This window comes from Mirounga leonina, unplaced genomic scaffold (assembly GCF_011800145.1).
Source record: "Mirounga leonina isolate KUSES-001 unplaced genomic scaffold, KU_Mleo_1.0 Mir_168, whole genome shotgun sequence".
NCBI lineage: Eukaryota > Metazoa > Chordata > Mammalia > Carnivora > Phocidae > Mirounga > Mirounga leonina.
This window is the reverse complement of record NW_023270426.1, coordinates 31,992,902-32,006,536: the sequence shown is the minus strand read 5'-3', so window position 1 is coordinate 32,006,536 and position 13,635 is coordinate 31,992,902. Positions and strand designations below refer to the sequence as shown.

The window sequence follows — 13,635 nt, the reverse complement described above, 5'->3', positions numbered from 1 at the left end:
CCGCGGGAAGCCTGCTTCTCCCTCTCCCACTCCCCCTGCTTGTGTTCCCTCTCTCGCTGTGTCTCTCTCTGTCAAATAAATAAATAATAATAATTATAATAAAAATTTTTTTAAAAAATTTAAAAAGAAATCAGAGAGGGAGACAAACCATGAGAGACTCTGGACTCTGGGAAACAAACTGAGGGTTGCAGAGGGGAGGGGGGGAGGGGGATGGGGTGGTGGTATTAAGGAGGGCACGTGGATGTGATGAGCACTGGGTGTTACACGAAACTGATGAATTGTTGAACACTACATCAAAAACTAATGATATACTATATGTTGGCTAACTGAACATAAAAAAAAAAGAATTCATACATGGGGAGCATTTTAAAAGTACATATCCCAAGGCCCCACACCCAAGAGATTGTAATTCAGTGAACATAGAAGTGTTTTCCACAAGATTCCAGGTATCCTGTTCCTAGATATTCTCTTCCCAGAAGAAATGAAAATGTGTGCCCACCAGAGATCTACATATAAATGATTATAGCAGCTTTTACAGTCATTCTAACTTGGGAATAACATAAATATCTCTCAATTGGAGATATAAAAACAAACTGTGATAAATCCTTGTAATGGAATGGTACTCAACAATTAAAAGGAATAAATTTTTGATACAAAAACAAGGATGAGTGGAGCCTGGGTGGCTCAGGCTATTAATTGTCCAACTCTTGATTTCGGCTCAGGTCATGATCTCAGGGTCGTAAGATCGAGCCCTGCATTGGGCTCCATGGTGAGCATGGAGTCTGCTTAAGATTCTCTCTCTTTCTCTGCCCCTCCCCCTGCTCATGTGCACACACTCTCTCAAAAAACAAAACAAAAACAAAAAAAAGGATGAGGGAGGCTGGGTGGCTCAGTCGTTAAGCGTCTGCCTTCGGCTCAGGTCATGATCCCAGGGTCCTGGGATCGAGCCCCGCATCGGGCTCCCTGCTCTGCGGGAAGCCTGCTTCTCCCTCTCCCACTCCCCCTGCTTGTGTTCCTGCTCTCGCTATGTCTCTCTCTGTCAAATAAATAAATAAAATCTTTAAAAAAAAAAAAAAAAAGGATGCATCTTTAGTGCATTATACAAAGTGAAGGAATCCACATTCCATACTGTATTCCATTTATATGACATTCTGGAAAATGCAGATTAGTGGTTTTTTAGAGGTTAAGGGTGGAAAGCAGGTAGTTTTGGGTAAAAAGAGGTAGCACAAGGGAATTTGGGGAGGGATGGTGAAACAGTTTTGTATCTTGACTGTGATGGTGATAATAAGCGTTTGTCCAAATGCATAGAACTTGACATCAAAAAGTGAATTTTACTCTATTTAAAGATTTTTACTTATTTATTTTGAGAGAGAGAGTATGCACGCATGAGAACAGACACACAAGCAGGGGGATAGGCAGGGGCAGACAGAGAGAGAGAAAATCCCAAGCAGTCTCCAGGGCAGAGCACCGAGCCCTATGCAGGGCTCAATCCCACAACCCTGAAATCATGAACTGAGCTGAAACCAAGAGTTGGACGCTTAACCAACTGAGCCACCCAGGCACTCCTTACTTTATTTAAATTTAAAAATAAATTGGAAAACATTTTAAGCCTCCCTGGGTGTTTATGATGTGTAGCCTGTTTGGGAAACGAGTACATAGATAATGCTGGACAACCTAGTTATTCTATAACCCAGTCGAGTTGCACTTTGGACACCGGGGACCAACCAACTTACCATTACTATTTCTCTGGTTATCCTCACAGTATTTGGACAGTTCCACAGACTAGAAGTACAGCAGTAAGTTGCCGTGCCCAAGAGTATGGTATGTATCTGATTGTTGATAGATCACAGGACATGGGCTATGCAGTGGTTTTGTGGCAGTGTTTGCCAAACTAAAATCACCACACCAAATGTGGTGACTTTAGAGCTTTATTTTAAAATATGAGTTATGGGGCGCCTGGGTGGCTCAGTCGTTAAGCGTCTGTCTTCAGCTCGGGTCGTGATCCCAGGGTCCTGGGATCGAGCCCCGCATCGGGCTCCCTGCTGGGCAGGAAGCCTGCTTCTCCCTCTCCCACTCCCCCTGCTTGTGTTCCCTCTCTCGCTGTGTCTCTCTCTGTCAAATAAATAAATAAATAATCTTTAAAAAATAAAAAAATGAAAAAAATTTTTAAAAATATGAGTTATGCTTTATCTCTTAGATTAATTGTAATCAGAATAATATGGAAATCATTTCCAGTAATGGAGATTAGAATGCAACCTATGAATTTTCCAAGAACATCATGTTTCACAACTGAAACATCATATTTAACAAAACATCATGTTTAATAATTTAATTTTATAATCAACCCCAAATCAGAAACCAAAGACAAGTTTTTATATGATAAATCCAACGATCCTAACCAACTCCACTGTAGGTCATTTTGGTTATTTTCCTAAAACTTGATACCTGTTTCACATAAAGGAAAACAATGACAATGACTCTCTCACAGAGTCCTGGATCCCTTTATTTGTGAAAATCTATGGAAAACAAATGAAAATCACGGGCAGATGTTTATGTAGGACACCAGCCCTGTTAGTTGTGAGGCTAGCCTTGTGCTCAATCTCACTTGAAAAAGAAAACACAAACAAAAACCCATATCCTGCTGCGGCTGATCATCTACTCAAACAAGGTGGCTAAAATACAAATAGAAACTCCCAGGTAAAAGAAGAAAAGAAGCAAGAAGTAGGCAATGGTTAGATTCGAAGATAATGCTAATTGCAACTGTGAGACGAAAGGGGGGAAAAACACCACAAAACAAAACATGTAGTGAGATAGATCCTATCTGATGTTTCTATCCCTGTAGAGTATATTTTCTAATTTGCAAATCTCTTTGCTTGCCCTAATCTCTAACTATTTCTAACACTCTTGCTTCCTCATCAGTTTGCAAACCCTAGCTACAGCTCTCTCTGAGGCATTCCGTTCACATTGCTTCTTTTTTTAGAGTTGCTTGTGCCCGAGAGGGAGGAAATGGAGCTACAAGTGTTTCCTTTCCATTCACAACTGGCACTTTCTTGTAGTGGGGGAGGTAGCTGACGGCTAGCAGCTTGCTCCCAGCAGCTTGAGCTAGCACTGAGTTTTCTTTCCTCTAAGCCTCTCTTGAAGTCCTTGTATTATAAATTATTTATAAATTTTATCACAACCTCCAGGAAGCGAGCTGGACCAATTTTCCTGGTGCCAGATGGCTCAGCAGACTTTTCAGATGTTGGTACTCTGTTGGACATCCCAGCTTCTATTGCCCCACACCCCAAAAGTACATCCAGCTAGAAAGCCCATAAAAAGGTCATTATTTCATGTGTTCCCTGCGCAAAACTTCCTCCACAAAGAAGGAGTTTGACCCTTCCCCAAACTGAGAATGGGGAGTGTTCCTTCATCTTTGCCATCTAAGCACCTCTAAGTGGGAAGGAGTATGTACAGATCTGGGCACCTAGCTATAAGCAGGTGTTCAATTATATGTGATCCACATATATATATGACCCATATATATATGATTTAAAATAAAAATAATGTTGGGGAGTTGTACAAATTTGATAGTAAACAATGATTCCTCAGGAAAATTGCCATGTATGCGATATAAGTCAGAATTCTTTTGGGTGTAAGTGACAGACCATATGTGAACTAGGTCAGAGAGGGAGAAGGGCATCTATTGGCTCATGTAACCAGGAAGTACAAGGAAAGGAGTGACTCAAGGGCCTGAAACCCCTAGTTCACTTTTCCCCTCTGCCTCTTGCTTCTGCTTTTCTTTTCAAGTGGAGGACAAGGCAGGATTTGGGGACCCACAGTTCAGTCTCACCAGCAAAGAGGAAAGAAAGAATGTAGCATGCATGTGTATACACACACACAGACATTCCGATCATATTTGGAATATTTAGACAGCATATTGGAGCAATGGGGTGGAAAGGACCTCTTCCCCCAAAAGAAGAGGGAGAGCACAGACGTGGTCCCTGTGGAAATTGTTCTGAGCCAGAAATAGATTATTTTTCTCTTGAGGCTTCATATTCTCCAGAATACATTTAGGTCAGTTTAAGAAGCACAGACATATGTCATATGGTATCTCGGACGGCCTCAGACTTGATGGCCTGTGAAGATTTCCCTAGTGAAACACTGTATTTGTTCTCTGATGGGACATTTTGATGGATGGTGAGAGCTTCAGGAATCTGTGGGAGACAAGACAATGAGAAAGAGTTAAAAACCCTTTTTAGAGGGGCGCCTGGGTGGCTCAGTCGTTAGGCGTCTGCCTTCGGCTCAGGTCATGATCCCAGAGTCCTGGGATCGAGCCCCACATCGGGCTCCTTGCTGGGCGGGAAGCCTGCTTCTCCCTCTCCCGCTCCCCCTGCTGTGTTCCCTCTCTCACTGTCTCTCTCTGTCAAATAAATAAAATCTTTAAAAAAAAAAAAACAAAACCCTTTTTAGAAAAAAAAAATTAAGCAGTGTTGGGTTATGGAAAGAGAGAAAAGGATGGAAGGAGCAAAGTGAGAGAGAAAAAAGAGTCAGTGTGAACCTGGGCATTACATTAAAAAATCCCCAATAGTGAAAAAGCCAAGGAATTCCTAAAGTTAGGAGATGTAACATTAAATTTGAAGTTGTTTGTGTTTCTGTGGAATAGATCCTATGACAGAGAAAGATTCGGTGTTCTACAAAATGCCCTTTTCTTCCCGGGCTCGGAACTAGTCCTAAGGACTACATTTCCCAGCCTCCCTTGCAGTTAGGTACAGTCACGTGACTAGTTCTAGCCAATGGAATGTTGGCAGGAGTGATGCCGCCACCCCCAGGCCTGGTTTACACAACTACCACCCTCCCCTCCCCCCTCTTCCCTCTCCTGCAGGCTGGCTGCAGAAGGTCAGGTGGAGGGCTCCATGAGCCCCACAGATATTAGAGCCACCAGATGACCGAAACCTCTGTCTGTGAAGGACTGTATGGATCAGGCCCCTTGCCACCTCCTCAGGACTATGATATGAGTAAGAAAATATCCTTTTGCTATTGTTAAGTTATTGCAGTAGAGGTTTGTTTGTTATAGCAGTTGACTTATCCTGACAAATGCAAACTTCTTCACTGTCCCCTCTCAGATCTTCACAATACATTCAAATGTCCTATGAGAGTGGGAGTTCTGTGGCAGTCATAAGGAGGCTGAGTTTCACATCTGGGTTAGCAGGGCATGGAACAGAAACCACATTTACAGGAAGCAATATATTCCATAATTGAAACCCACTGCAAAAGCAGGAGGCCGAGGCCAGAAGTGACCATGAGAGCATGAACTTCTTGGGAATTTGCAGAAGTGTTTGAGTGGGCTTTGGCTTCTGCAGAGCATGGAATGAGGGAGGTTTTAGGAAGTTACCGAGATCTGAAGGGAATGACATGTGGATTATGTTGTTACTTTTCGCAGTACAGGGTGCTAGGAGTGATAAAAGGTTTTGACTCACATGTCTCAAGGATGGAAACTGAATAATGCTTCTGACCACAAAATCCTGAAATAGTACTTAAATCCCTTGGATGATTGCAGAATTATTTTACTTAGAGAAATCCCTGATAGACAGCTGAGTGGGGTCTGTTTAACTGGCAGTGAAAGGGCAGTCAGAATCTATACTTCCCTGGCTGTCCGACCGAAATTACATTCTCCCCATTTTTGTCTCCCATCGCATACTGTGGTTTTCCCTTAAGGCATTAATTAGGTATTTGTTGTGGCATTTTTTTAAGGTGTGTTTCCTCCGCTAGACTCTAAGCTGCGTGAAGACAAGGACTGTGTCTCTTTCATCCCCCAGTATACACCTGGCACCTGGCATAGTGCCTGGCACACGCTTCATGAATATTTGTTGCAACAAAATGAAATCTGTACCTGTGAGATCCTCAGATAAGCACCTGTTAGCCTCCGAGAATTCACTTCCTAACTTAGGTTTGGCAATCAGATATTTTTTTAGCTGTTTGATAATTTCAAAATGCATTAGTACTTTATGTAAAGAAAAAGTGGCCTTTATCATATATGAATATGATAAGAGTTCTCATATGTGAACTTGATAACAGCGATAGCTATGTAGGGTTGTTATTATTATAATTATTGATAACATCTGCTTCTCCCTAGAAAATATGTGAATCCTTTCCCCATGGATTATAGCCTAGTCTGAGTTTCAAACTAAGAGTGTCTCTTTCCCCTCAATCCCGGCAGCACATTGTTAAGTAAATAGCCTTCCTGGCTGAACCTCAGCTGACCTGCCTACTGGAACCTTTTTATCAGAGTTCCAGGAATGATCACTTCTGTTTTTTAAGAACAAGATATTGAAAGAGCATAGTGGTATCCTTTTTTTTTTCTGATGGCCTTGTATAAGTCTGGCAGTTCTACCTCAAATAGTATAGCTTAAACTCATATTTATGCTTTTCCTCACCATTTCCACCCTCCCCCAGCTACTGGAATCCAAAAGTCCAAACTCCTACCCTCATACCTTTTTAGCAGGTTTTAATCATTTTGTGCAAATTTATGTTGAATATATACTTTTCCTTTGTTTGCTTATAAGCTTTTGGGGCAGATTCAGCAAATACCTACCGATTTTCTTTATTCCTTCATTCTGACATTAAGTTCCTAGGATAATTATTGTTTTTTAGAATAGTAGAAAAAAATGAAGAAGAATGTCTTGGTTCCTAACAAAGAAGATGCAGATCTGTGGTTGGAATGGTTAGGATTTAATTCTGAAGTGACACTTGATCAAATGTTCAGCACATAGTTACCCCTCAGTAAGTATTAGCTTATTGTTAGCTTCTCTCAATGGCTTTCCAGAGCCTAATAGTGAGAAAGATTATAAAGCCACTTCTAAGCTCAGAGGGGAAAAAAAAAAAGAGAAATGGAACGTCTTGTTGTGGATCTACAGTCTAATGCCTTAAACTTAAGCAAGCTCAGAATAACTTACTGAGTTGGTAAAGTTCACAGCGAAGCTGAACAGAAGTGAACTTTCGATGACTTTAAACACTGGTAGAGTCTCCAAATGTCATTTACGGCCAGGAGCGGCAGGGTGCAGTCCAGGAGCCCCTAGGCACATGTGGCGATTTGAATTCATTAAAACTAAACCGGAGGGGGAGATGAACCATGAGAGACTGTGGACTCTGAGAAACAAACTGAGGGTTCTAGAGGGAAGGGCGTGGGGGAATGGGTTAGCCTGGTGATGGGTATTAAAGAGGGCACGTTCTGCATGGAGCACTGGGTGTTATGCACAAACAATGAATCATGGAACACTTCATCTAAAACTAATGATGTAATGTATGGGGATTAACATAGCATAATAAAAAAAAACTAAATGAAATTTGGGGTGCTTGGCTGGCTCAGTAGTAAGAGCATGAGACTCTTGATCTGAGGGTCGTGAGTTTGAGCCCCACATTGGGTGTGGGGATTACTAAAAATAAATAAGTAAACTTTAAAAAAAAAATAAATGAAATTTAAAATACAATTCCTCACATTTTAAGTGCTTGCTAGCCACATGTGCTATTGACTACCCTATTGGATTGCACAGACCTAGAACATTCTCATCATCTCAGAAAGTTCAGTCGGACAGAGATGCTCTCTAGGAATAGTTAGAAAATTGTGCTGATGCTTAACATACATCAACTTATATGTAGCCCACAGTACCAGTATTTTACAAATTTGTTCAATTAGTGTGTACACTTTTTTGTTTTGTTTAGTGTGCACACTTTTTAATCCTTGAAGAATAATGTGTTGAATTGTCCCTGTGCTAGCTACTGAATATTTAAAGCAGGCTCTATGATTGACAACACTATGGTTTCACTTGCTGGGGAATAAAGCTCAGAAAGATGAAAATCAAAAGATTAACTCTTATCTTCTTGCAAGTGATAAAAAGAAGTAGTCATCGTAGTTAAGGTCTTTGAGGCTGAGTAGGTGTTTGGGGTTTGGGAGCTAGTCACTACCACATGCACACGAGCAACATCACTATTAAATATTTACCTCACAGTGAGCAGACTGGAACCATTAACTGCCCTTTCTCGTTACAATGTGTGTATAAGTGAATGAGGCTGATAAGCAAGTATTTGTTGAGCTCTTTTTGTGTGCCTAGCTATATGAAAATACTAAGAACTTTTTAAGACACTTACAACTATATGTCTTGCATGAATATACTTTCATCCAAATTTCAGTAATTAGAAAAATTGTGTTCAGCCTATTCTGCTTATTAAGATTTCAAATAATAATAATAGCAGGTAACTTTGTTCAGTACTCATTATGTGCACCGTGCTAGGTACTTTACACACATTCATTTAACCCTGGAAACAACCCTGTAAGGTACTATTATCCTTTTATGAATAAGGCAACAGCATTCAGAGGAATCATCTTGTCTTCTGAGATCACACAGCTGGTCAGAGGCAAGCTGGCGCTTGAATCCAGATGTGTTTGACTCCAGAAACTGGACCTTTGGCTACTGCTGCATGCTATCCTTCCTATACTTAAGACAATTTGCAAAAACTAGGTCTAAAAACAGAAACGCTTCTAGCTAATTCTCAGTTGATCAGAAACGTAAACCAGCCTTCCCTGCCATGCAGTCTGCTCCTTGGGATTGCTTTACATTACAGACCACTGTCGCTTTGATCTTCTCAAGGGCTCATCTCCCTTGACTAAGCTGAGAATGTGCTCCCATGTCTACTGTCTACTTTGGTACCTATACAATATATGTAGGAATAATGAAAACAGTGTTGCCAGATTTAGAAAGAAGAAAAGATACCCAGTCATATTTGACTTTCAGATAAACAAAAAATATTTTTTTAGGATAAATATATTTCTTGCAGTATTTATATTTTAACTGGCAACCCTAACTAAAGATAGCAGTAGTTCCATACTAAAGGGATCGGTCACCCTATCATGTGATTTATAAGAAATTTTAACGGGAACATGCTAAGTTAAAGATGGCCACAAATTCTTTGCTTTTCCTCCCACTGAGAAGATCACTTTATTGCCCTCCTTTTGAATCTCGGCTGGCCTTAGCGAGTCCCTTGACAAATAGAATGTGGCGAAGGTTACATTCTGTGATTTCTGAGGCTAGGTCACAAGGAGCCTTGCAGCTGCCACCGGGTCCCTTTGAACACTGTCTAGAAACCCTGAGCCACCAAGTAAGGAATCCAACTATCCTGCACCCACTGTGCTAAAGAGGATACAGGTAGATGCACTGGCTGGCAGTCCCCACGGAGCCCAGACTTCTAGTCAACCCTGTCAAGCCACCTCCTGTAAGCAAAGCCATCCTGGGTCCTCCAGACCAGCCTACCTGACAGGTGAATAGCACCAAGTGACTCACTTGATACCACATAGAGTAGAAGGAACACCTAGCCAAGCCCTGCCTGAATTCCTGACCACAAGATCATGAGCTATAGTAAAACGGGGTTGTTTTAAGCCACTAAATTTGGGGGTCCTTTGTGACATAGCAATAGGTAACCAGAACAGAAGAAACCAAAACTATTTTATTATTTAATATTTAAGTAATTAAGTGTACAGAATGCTATGAGTAGGGTGTTTTCTCACATTAGTAGGTATAATCTCATTTAAACCAATGCCAAAAGCATACTTAATGGTGAAGCAAAAGAGATCTCTCCATTATCATTGAAAATAAAAGAATGATTACTCTCCAAATTACCATTTAGATTTTCTAGAATTTTAGGCATATTTCAGTGAGCAGCAATACCAAAGTCATTTACTAGTTCAGGGTTCTTTTTTTTTTTTTTTTTTTTAAGATTTTATTTATTTATTTGACAGAGAAAGACAAAGCGAGAGAGGGAACACAAACGGGGAGTGGGAGAGGGAGAAGCAGACTCCCCGCCGAGCAGGGAGCCCGATGCGGGACTTGATCCAGGGACTCCAGGATCATGACCTGAGCCGAAGGCAGTCGCTTAACCAACTGAGCCACCCAGGCGCCCTCGTTCAGGGTTCTGATACCTCTGGTGGCCCAGCCTGTGATCCTCTCGATTCACCTATTACCCCAGCCATGGCTGAGCAATCTGTTTGCAGGTGAAACCTGAGAGCACCTGCTTCAGCTGCACCTTGTCGCTCTAGCTCTTCTGCTCTGGACCTTCGCAGATACTTGACACACAGTGGGATGCCTGCAGCAAACTACTTGGTCCCCAGGCTTGGTACTGAAGGCATGATGAGGGCTTGGCCATGGGACCTGTGCTGTGGCTCAGGGCCTGTGCTCAGAATGGCCCCAGGCTTGGTGCAGGCTCATCTATCACTTTCTGGAATTTCTTAATACTTTTTGAACAAGGATCTGTAATTTTATTTTACCCTGGGCCTCACAAATTATATATCTGGTCCTGCATGCACCCATGGAAAGGCAAGCCCTTGACCAGAGCTGCAAATCAGATTGGGTGGGTAGATACCCCTTCCTCTGTCCCTTGAATGGACGGTTCTGAGATTCATTCTGCATAGTTGCGTAGAAGATGCCCATCACCATGATCCCCGGTCCGCTGCAGTGGCCACATGAGAACAGATATTACTATCGACGGCATTCCTCCTTTCCTGGGATCATTTCCCAAAATGCATGCAAGCCCTGGGAGCAGACTCCATTTTCTAGGAAGAACTCAGGCTGTTCTTCACATCCTTTCCATGCCACCATCCTAGATAGCAGGGATTCAGATAGAAACACAACAAAGTTCCCTGCCATCGTAGAGTTTACATTCCAGGTGGCAAAGACATAGCAAATAAGTGAACAATAAGCAAAATTATTACAGATTATGGTAAGTGCCATGAAGAGCTCAAACAAGATGCTCTGGCTAGGGCAGGGTGGGGATTTGCATATTGGATATGAGGCCTGAATAATGAGGAAGTGAACATAGGCCAAGGGGCTGGAGTAAGAATGTTAGGCAGAAGGGTAGAAAGTCCAAAGGCTCTTGGTGTGTTCTAGGGACAGAAAAGAAGACTGAGTGGTGGGAGCCCAGAGAGCAAGGGAAACAGAGGTGCTACAAGATATTGGAGGTAGGAAGGGACCAAGCACATGGGGCCATGTTAAGGAGTCTGTGTTTTATTCTAAGTGGCACAGGGAGCCACTGAAAGGTTTTTAATAAAGGAGTGCATTCTGATTTTGGCTTTTAAAATATTAGCCTGTGAGGAGAATGGATTGGCAGGGAGCCATTGAGAAAGCTATTGTAGGAATCCAAGTGGGAGTTGCTGGTGGCTCTGAGGAAGGCAGGAGCAGGGAAGATGGGGAGGAGGGAGGAAATGCATCAAGGAAGATGCACTAAGGGCCCTTGCACATGATCCAAGGTCCCACCTTTGTTCCAGTAGGACCAACAGGTTCCTACTGGAACAAGAAGCATGTTAGCAACTTTTCTCCTCAGTGCAGAGGCTATGGCCACTGCCATGTCCTCAGGGAGGGGGGAGGGAGAGAAAGGAGCAGGACTCTGGCAGAGGGAAAGGGAACAAGGAAGGTTGCAGATGACTGACCACAGTCCATCTGGAACCAGCACTCAGGGCTACAGAAACTGCTACCCAGAGGCCTCCTTCGCCTGTTCTCAGATAAGCACCATCTCACTCCACCCTCCCCTCCCTGCCCCCCCTCTGGTTGTTGTCAGAGTGGAGGACAAGGAAGGACAGATGGCTTTAGACATTGTGTCTTACACACATTTTCAGCAACTGACAATATCATTGAAATAGAAATAGGAGATAAGTTTATTTGAAAAAAATTAACATTATTTCCAGATGATCTGATTATGTACCCAACTGACTCAACCAGAAACCAGAAACCTTCTAGAATTCCTAAGAAACTTCTTCAGAGTTGTCAAATACGAAGTATCCAGAAATCTGTATATGCCCCATTTACCAGCAATAAGTTAGATCATATATAGGGAGAAACAAGTCCATTTATAATATATAAATATTAAAAGCTGTAGAAATAATCCTAGCAAGAAACGTATAGGCCTATATGAAAACAACCACAAAAACAAAAACAGCAAACGTATAGAATTTTTAAAATAAAATTATAATCAATGAAGAAATATTCCTTGTTCCTAAAATAAATTAACTTATGGGTTTAACACAAATTTAATTAAAAGGATTTTTTATGTGTGGGAACTTGATAACATGATATTAAAATAAAGTAAAAGAATAAGCATTCAGAAACTTCTTGGGGTGCCTGGGTGGCTCAGTCATTAAGCATCTGCCTTCGGCTCAGGTCATGATCCCAGGGTCCTGGGATCAAGCCCCACATCAGGTTCCCTGCTTGGCGGGAAGCTTGCTTCTCCCTCTCCCACTCCCCCTGCTTGTGTTCCCTCTCCCACTATGTCTCTATCTGTCAAATAAATAAAATAAAATCTTTTAAAAAAATTAAAAAAAAAACTTCTAAAAAATTTGAAAGAGAAAAGCTATCAGGTATTAAAACATAAAGCTAGAATAATTAAAACACTGTTGGGTTGATGCAAAAATTGGAATTTTTTAGTGAATCTCAAAACAGACCGTAGAACATGTAAAAACTCAATTTATGAATGATAAATTATGTACTACAAATGAATGTGGGAGGAGGGCTGGATTTCTAAGCATAACAGCAATAGAAGAAAATGTCAGAGAAAATATCATATTTGACCACATAGAAGTTTAAGCATTTACGTCATGAAAAAAAATCATAGACAAACATTAAAAGCAGATTACAAACAGTGAATAATATTTGCAGTATAGATGACATGCACAAGGTTAATATCCTTAATATATAAAGGACTCTAACAGATCTCTAACAAGAAAACACCAGCCCCAATTGAGAGTAGTCAATAGGTAGGAATAGACAATTCACATACACACATACAAATTGGCCAATAAGCATAAGAAATCTTTATCATCCCTAGTAATCAAAGAATATAGTTTAATGCAACAATGAAACAGTTTTTCATATATCAAATTGGAAGAGAATTTATAGACCAGCATTTATTGAGCACTTTATGATAGGCACTCCTGTATTTACTTGTAATGTATCATTTAATTCTACAAAATAAGTAGTACTGCTATCCCCACTTACTAGAAGAAAAACCAAATCACAGAGCAGCTAAGCAAGTTTTTCCAGTCCACGCAGCTAGGAAGTGGTCCAGTTGGGATTCAGTTCTGAACAGTTTGGTTTGGGAGCCTGTATCGCAGTGAGAAACCGGTGGGCAAGAATCACTGTTGAGTGGATGTGTAGAAGAGGTGCTCTTTATGCCGCCAGTGGTGGAATAAACTGGTAATGCCTCTTTGAAAAGCGATTTGACTCCAAGTATCAAAAATCTTCAAAAAGATTTGTAGTCCTTGATCCAGTAACTCTACTTCCATGATTCAATTCTAGGAATATTAGAGATAGAAATAGAGAATCATGTTAAGAATATTTGTTACAGAATTCTTTTTTCCCCCCCCAAATCCCTTACTGTGGAATTATTTCTAAAAATGAAAAATTAGAAGCAAACCCAAGTGTCCAAGAGCAGAAAATCATTTAAATAAGTGGTAGTACATCCATAAAATAAATAAATATATATATATATCTTTTAAAATTCCAAATGACATGGGAAAATGCAATAAAATAGAATGCTAAATAAAAAAAGTAAGCTATAATTGTATATATATATACAATATTGTATATATAGGATGGCCTAAGTATTCTAAATATAGGA

General features: G+C 41.0%; 1 long non-coding RNA gene across 1 annotated transcript in view; it reads left to right on the top strand.

Moving 5' to 3' along the window:
* Window positions 1–4,858: 4,858 nt before the first annotated feature.
* The window catches only part of LOC118016474, a 32,119-nt gene continuing 23,342 nt past the window's right edge, over window positions 4,859–13,635 (top strand). The window contains exon 1 of the long non-coding RNA XR_004680840.1: window positions 4,859–4,994. This is a non-coding gene — a long non-coding RNA (uncharacterized LOC118016474). The remainder of the gene's footprint in view (window positions 4,995–13,635) is intronic.